The sequence below is a fragment of the Thalassophryne amazonica genome, chromosome 16 (genome assembly GCF_902500255.1).
Source record: "Thalassophryne amazonica chromosome 16, fThaAma1.1, whole genome shotgun sequence".
Lineage (NCBI taxonomy): Eukaryota > Metazoa > Chordata > Actinopteri > Batrachoidiformes > Batrachoididae > Thalassophryne > Thalassophryne amazonica.
Window position 1 is genome coordinate 26875892 of NC_047118.1, and position 7132 is coordinate 26883023.

The 7132-nt window shown below is 43.0% G+C and overlaps 1 long non-coding RNA gene across 1 annotated transcript; it reads right to left on the reverse strand.

Moving 5' to 3' along the window:
* Nucleotides 1-565: 565 nt before the first annotated feature.
* On the reverse strand, nt 566-6567 carry LOC117528485. The gene is made up of 2 exons (XR_004565781.1): nt 6480-6567; nt 566-644 (listed from the first exon to the last, which is right to left on the reverse strand). It is a non-coding gene; the product is annotated as an uncharacterized LOC117528485 (long non-coding RNA).
* Between the last annotated feature and the right edge of the window lie 565 nt (nt 6568-7132).

The following is a 7132-nucleotide window of genomic DNA, read 5'->3' on the forward strand; positions in this document are numbered from 1 at the left end:
TAATAATACTTGTAACAGTACAAGACATAAGAAATGAGGTAGAAATAGAATATGTATATATGTATATATGTATATATATATATATATATATATATATATATATATATATATATATATATATATATATATATATATATATATATATATATATATATATATATATATACATATGCATATCTATATATGTGTGGATCGGGAGGTCTGGGCGGCTTTGCTTGAGCTGCTGCGACTCGATCCGACTCCAGATAAAACAGAAGAAAATGTATGTATGTATGTATGTATATATACGATATATACATACATACATACATACATACATACACACATACACACCCATGCACACATACATACATATATATATATAAGTATGTACGTGGGTGTGCATGCATGTGCACATGCATACATACAGTGAGGAAAATAAGTATTTGAACAGCCTGCAGTTTTGCAAGTTCTCCCACTTAGAAATCATGGAGGGGTCTGAAATTTTCATCTTAGGTGCATGTCCACTGTGAGAGACATAATCTAAAAAAAAAAAAAATCCGGAAATCACAATGTATGATTTTTTAATAATTTATTTGTATGTTACTGCTGCAAATAAGTATTTGAACACCTACCAACCAGCAAGAATTCTGGCTCACACAGACCTGTTAATTTTTCTTTAAGAAGCCCTCTTATTCTGCACTCTTTACCTGCATGGGGGTGGAAACATCATTCTCTGGGGGTGCTCTTCTGCAAAGGGGACAGGACGACTGCACCATATTGAAGGGAGGATGGATGGGGTCATGTATTGCGAGATTTTGGCAAACAACCTCCTTCCCTCAGTAAGAGCATTGAAGATGGGTCATGGCTGGGTCTTCCAGCATGACAATGACCCCAAACACACAGCCAGGGCAACTAAGGAGGGGCTCCGTAAGAAGCATTTCAAGGTCCTGGAGTGGCCTGGCCAGTCTCCAGACCTGAACTCAGTAGAAAATCTTTGGAGGGAGCTGAAACTCCAAACATGAAAGATTTGGAGAAGATCTGTGTGGAGGAGTGAACCAAAATCCCCGCTGCAGTGTGTGAAAACTTGGTCAAGAACTACAGGAAATGTTTGACCTCTATAATTGCAAACAAAGGCTACTGTACCAAATATTAACATTGATTTTCACAGGTGTTGAAATACTTATTTGCAGCAGTAACATACAAATAAATTATTAAAAAAAATCATACATTGTGATTTCCGGTTGTTGTTTTTTTTTGTTTTTTTTTAGATTACGTCTGTCACAGTGGACATGCTCCTAAGATGAAAATTTCAGACCCCTCCATGATTTCTAAGTGGGACAACTTGCAAAATCACAGGGTGTTCAAATACTTATTTTCCTCACTGTATATACATATATACATAAATGCATATACACATATACATACACGTACACACATACACATATGCACACACATACCTATACATGTACACATGTACATATGCATATATATAAACATGATTGGGATTGAAGAGGAGATAGGAGCATCTTCTCTACAATATGTGAAATGGAGTTTAGATGTGATAAGGTGACATTAGTGCAGGGATTTGTAAACAAGTTGTTATTGCACATGATTTGTGGACATATTAATAATATTGCACGTGATTTGTGGATATATTATTGCATGTGGTTATTTCACAGTGTTATTGTACAGTCTGACAGCAGCAGGGAGGAACGACCTGCGGTATTGTTCCATCTTGCACTGAGGGTGCCTCAGCCTGTCACTGAACGAGCTGTTCAGCTACACTACAGTCCGGTGCAGAGGGTGAGAGGAGTTGTCCATGATGGATTTGAATTTAGTTAACACCCTCCTCTCAGCCACCTCCTCCAGACAGTCCAGAGGACACCCCAGGACAGAGCTGCACTTCCTGACCAGCTTGTTCAGTCTCTTTCTCTCCCGCTCTGTGCTGCCCGGGCCCCAACAGACGACAGCATAGAGGAGAGCAGAGGCTACAACAGAGTCGTAGAAGGTCTTAAGCAGAGGCCTGCTCACTCCAAAGGATCTCAGTCTCCTCAGGAGGTGGAGGCGACTCTGGCCTTTTTTGTACAGGGCCTCGGTGTTGTGAGTCCAGTCCAGTTTGCTGTTGAGGTGAACACCCAGGTATTTGAAACTGTCCACAGACTCTCTGTCCTCCCCCTGCATGTTCACCGATGGGTGAGGTGGTGGTTTCCTCCTGAAATCGATCACCATCTCCTTCGTCTTACTGGTGTTGAGACACAAGTGGTTGTGCTCACACCAGAACATGAAGTCCGTGATGACCGACCGGTACTCCAGCTTGTTCCCCTCAGACACGCGATCCACAATGGCGGAGTCATCAGAGAACTTCTGAAGGTGGCAGCTGTTTGTGTTGTAGGTGAAGTCCGAAGTGTAGAGGGTGAAGTGGAAAGGTGAGAGGACGGTGCCCTGGGGGGCCCCGGTGCTGCACCTTACCACCTCAGACTGACAGCCGTGCAGCCACATGTACTGTGGGCGGTCAGTGAGGTAGTCGATGGTCCAGGCAGCGAGGTGTCCATCCACACCTGTGTCCTCCAGCTTCCCCCGCAGCAGCACCGGTCTGATGGTCTTGAAAGCGCTGGAGAAATCAAAGAACATGACTCTCACAGCGCTCCCGCCGGTCTCCAGGTGGGTGAGCACTTGTTGCAGTAGGTAGATGACAGCGTAAGTAAACTGCAGTGGGTCCAGGGTGTCGCTCACCATGGTGCAGAGGTGAGACAGGATGAGCCTTTCCATGGTCTTCATGAGGTGGGAGGTCAGGGCAACTGGTCTGTAGTAGGCTGGTTCCTTGGTGTGCGGTGTTTTGGGAACCGGGACCACACAGGAGGTCTTCCACAGGGTGGGGACCACCCCCAGGCTGAGGCTTATGTTGAAGATGTGGCTGAGGACCTCACAGAGCTCATCTGCACAGGTCCTCAGCAGTCTTGGGGAGATCCCATCAGGTCCTGCTGCTTTCCTCTGCTTCAGCCGCAGGAGCTGGCCTCTCACCTCGGTTGGAGTTACAGTGAGGGGGGAGGGGGGAGCTGAGGTGTGAGCTGAGGTGGGCTGGTGCTGAATACAGTCGCGGGGGAGGAGGGACGAGGTCCGGGGTGCAGTGGAGGTGACCAGGGGGTGGAAGGTGGGGGGTCAGAGGGACTGGAGGACTGGTTGCTGGAGACATGTGGAGGGCCTGGCGCAGGCAGGGGGGCAGGCGTGGAGGAGCCAAAACAGTTAAAGTAGCTGTTTAGCTCCTCTGTGAACCGAGAATCCCCATCTGCAGTCCTGCTGGCACCCTGCCCAAATCTGGAGGCGGTCTTGAGGCATCTCCACACGTTTCTGACGTTGTTCCGGGCCAGCTGCTCCTCCATCTTCCCTCCATACACCTTCTTGGCTGCACGGATCTTCCACTGGAGCTCCTGTTGGACTCTACGCTGCAATTTGTTATTCATTTTCAAGTTATGTTCACCAAGAATTTTCTGTTGACCTGTGTGACCTTGAAAAGTAAGTCAGGGTAAACCTATATGCAAATAAGAGGCACCTATACACCAAGTTTAGTGGGTCTGCTGTCATTTGTTCTGAAGTTATGTTCACAAGCTCAATGATGGACAGACGGACTGAAGCCCCTATAGGCCCTTCACTCTGGAGGGACATAAAGGAATGAACACAGAGTCTATCTACAGCAGGGCCACTTAAATGAATGAATTCAATATCATCTTTATTCATTGTGGATGCTTTTCACAGCAGCGATGCTGAACCCGGGCTTGTGACACACACTTTGCACCTCCCATGAAAGCGCAGACAGCCATTTGTAAAACGCGTTCATTGCTGATTTGGCAAATGCTCCAGAAATAACATTTCAGTTAACATGTGGGTATCTGACATATTTTGTGCATAGCTGCAAGTGCATTAATATGAACAATCCTTATTTAAAAATTGCCATCTTCTTAGATCACCGGCAAAAGGTTCAGCAAGTTCAGTTGCATCAGAAAGGGCATGCAGCGTAAAACCTGTGCCAAATCAACAGATAGAACTGCCTCAGAGCTGCTGTGGCAACCCTGAGTGAAACAAGGGTTTTACTGTACAGCAAAGTGAAACTGGGTGGACAAGGCACCTCACTAAGACGGCAGAGGAGTCTGACATTGTATACATTTAAATGATAATTTTGGCAACCAGGAGGCAGAGTCTCTGTCTTGCTGGGTACAGTTGGCTTATTAAAAGCCTATTTAGCTCTTCTACTAAATTTTGCTATTTACAATTTTATTTTACATGGTGTAGATTTTTAATGATTCATCAGTTTATGTGTTTCTTTAAAGACATCAACATACAGTACCTACATTCTTAGGTTTCCATTTGATAGCATAATAATTATACTTTTTATTTTCCTATAGTATGCTAGCAGAGTTACTTTAGATAGATACCAGTACACTCTCACACGCACAGCTTCTGCTTCTACAGCTTAGCCTACTAACTATATTTGATTTTACTACTAGTCTACATACTAATTACCTATACTACAATCTTCTCCTGTGATGTCTTATCCTTCTTATGTCTTATTATTTATTATATTATATAGACCTTTTTCTTGAGCTGCTTGGGTGGGTAGGGAGAGTTCTCATGGGATAAAAAAGCTTTGTAACCTGCCATCCCTGGTTCTCAAGACCAGGCACCTAAGTGGCTCTACTCTACTCTTTTCTACTTTCCTATTTTACTCTTCCTTTTTAGATATTTAGATATACCTTTGTATACTAGCATAGTTCCACCTTAGAATTGGAATATAAGATATACCTTACTGAATGTTCATGTTGTGTTTGCAATATCTCAATAAAGACCTCATGCATCAAAGTGCAACTTGATACACAGGGACAACTCAGTAAGTCCTCAGATGTGTTTAATATTGGGCACATTTCAGTTCTAATCATGGTAACTGTTGGGTCTGGTCCCTAAAATCTGGTGAATGCAATAACTAGGGCTGTTGGTGAAATTATATTGTACCTGCACTAATGGGAGATGTCCACCAGCTGGTGATACATTTTGAGTAAAGGCAGCTGTTGGACATGATAATGAACCTGTTGCTTATAGTAGTTCATGCCACAAGGACTTCATGGACTGGAATGAAACTTTGTACTGTAGATTAAAACTTAAGACATGAATCTTTGGAAGCAATAAAGGGCTTGGAAAAATGATTAGTTCTCATCAAGGGAACAATATCATGTCGGCCTGAAGACTAAAGAGAATTTTGTGGAGATGTGCTTGGCTGGTAATTGTCTTCCTCAGCCACCTGTTTTTCCTAAAGGGAGCCCAAGTCCCTCTGCTGAACTCCAATAATCTTGGAGCTCACCTTCACTACATTGTTTGAACTGTTCTTGTTCTTCACTGAATATCCATTAACCATCAGATTTAAAGAAAAGGCTTAAAGACTTTCAATAAAAGGTTGATAAAAGTTACATAAAATAGTGTGATAGACATAAAATGAATAAATATTCTGCAGTAAATGAGTCCTTTTGTTGACCTACTTGATAGTCAAATCTGAAGGTTGATGTCAATAAACTGCCAAAAGTATTTCTATGAGTCCACAATGTTGACATTTCCATTACGAATAACGCTCACATGCTTAGCCTGCCTAAAATGAATAATTAACTCCTTGGTTTGTGACACATTGACATCAAGGAAGTTGTCATCACACCATTCAGCAAAACCAGGTAAGGCACTGCCAGGATCCGAGCCCAAGCCCTGCAGAAGAGACATGAGGGCTGTATCATCCCTTACCAAAAAATAGTAGTGATAAGTATATAAAAAGTAAACTGGAAGTATACTTGAAACATACTTGCATGTACTACTTTTTGGTAAGGGATCAGGGAATTTTACTTTATAATGGAGATACTTCAACTCCTCCACTTGGGGCAAGAACTCTACCCTGACCAAGAGGCAACAATCCACCCTTTTCCGATACAGGACCGTGGTCTCAGATTCAGAGGTGCTGATCCTTATTCAAGTTGCGTCACACACTGCCTCAACCCTGCCCAGTGCACTGCACCGAGAGGTCACCGCCTGATGAAACAACGGAACCACATCATGTATACTATAATTCACCAAATGTCCATCCATCCATCTGATCATGCATCATCAAAAGGTCTCATCCGATTGCGGTGATTTTTGTTCTGTCTCATCTATGTAGACCCTGGACTAACACAGGGGGGCTCATTTTTATGTGCCCCTCATAGTTTTATAGAATTAGGTACTATCATCTGAGACAAAGTATTGGCAGGCTAACTAGCCACAACTCGTCTTCTATGAAGTTTTATGCTGGTTGCCAGACCAGCAACAGCACTACCACCACCATCTGGATGGGAGTGTGAAATGTCCTTCTGTTTCTCTGTTCCTGGATCACTCTGATCGCTTTGTTCAGTGTTGCCTATCTATACACTGGGGTAACATGAAAATATTTGATCACCAACCAGCCAGTAAGAATTCTGTCTCTCACAGACCTGTTATTTTTTCTTTAAGAAGCCCTCTTATTCTGCCCTCTTTACCTGTATTAATTGCACCTATTTGAACTTGTTACCTGTATAAAAGACACCTGTTCACATAATCAATCACAGTCCAACCTGTCCACCATGGCCAAGACCAAAGAGTTGTCTAAGGACACCAGGGACAAAACTGTAGACCTGCACAAGGCTGGGATGGACTACAGCACAACAGGCAAGCAGCTTGGTAGAAGACAACAACTGTTGGTGTAATTATTACCTCTCCCAAGGAGGTTATGTTTTTGGTCGCGTTTGTTTGTTTGTCTGTCTGTTTGTCAGCAGGATAACTCAAAAAGTTTTGAACAGATTTTGATGAAATTTTGTGTAGTGGTTGGAAATGACAAGAGGAACAAATGATTAAATTTTAGTGGTGATCCGGATCCCGATGCTAACACGTTAGCATGTCTATGGCATTTTCAATGTTAAAAGTTAGCATTAAGCAGTTGCTGCTGCCATCACGTTCGGGTGCATTTGTTTTCAAATTGTACTATTTCTTAAATTTATTTTTACCTCTGCCAAGGAGGTTATGTTTTTGGTCGCATTTGTTTGTTTGCCTGTCTGTCAGCAGGATAACTCAAAATGTTTTGAACGGATTTTGATGACATTTTGTGGAG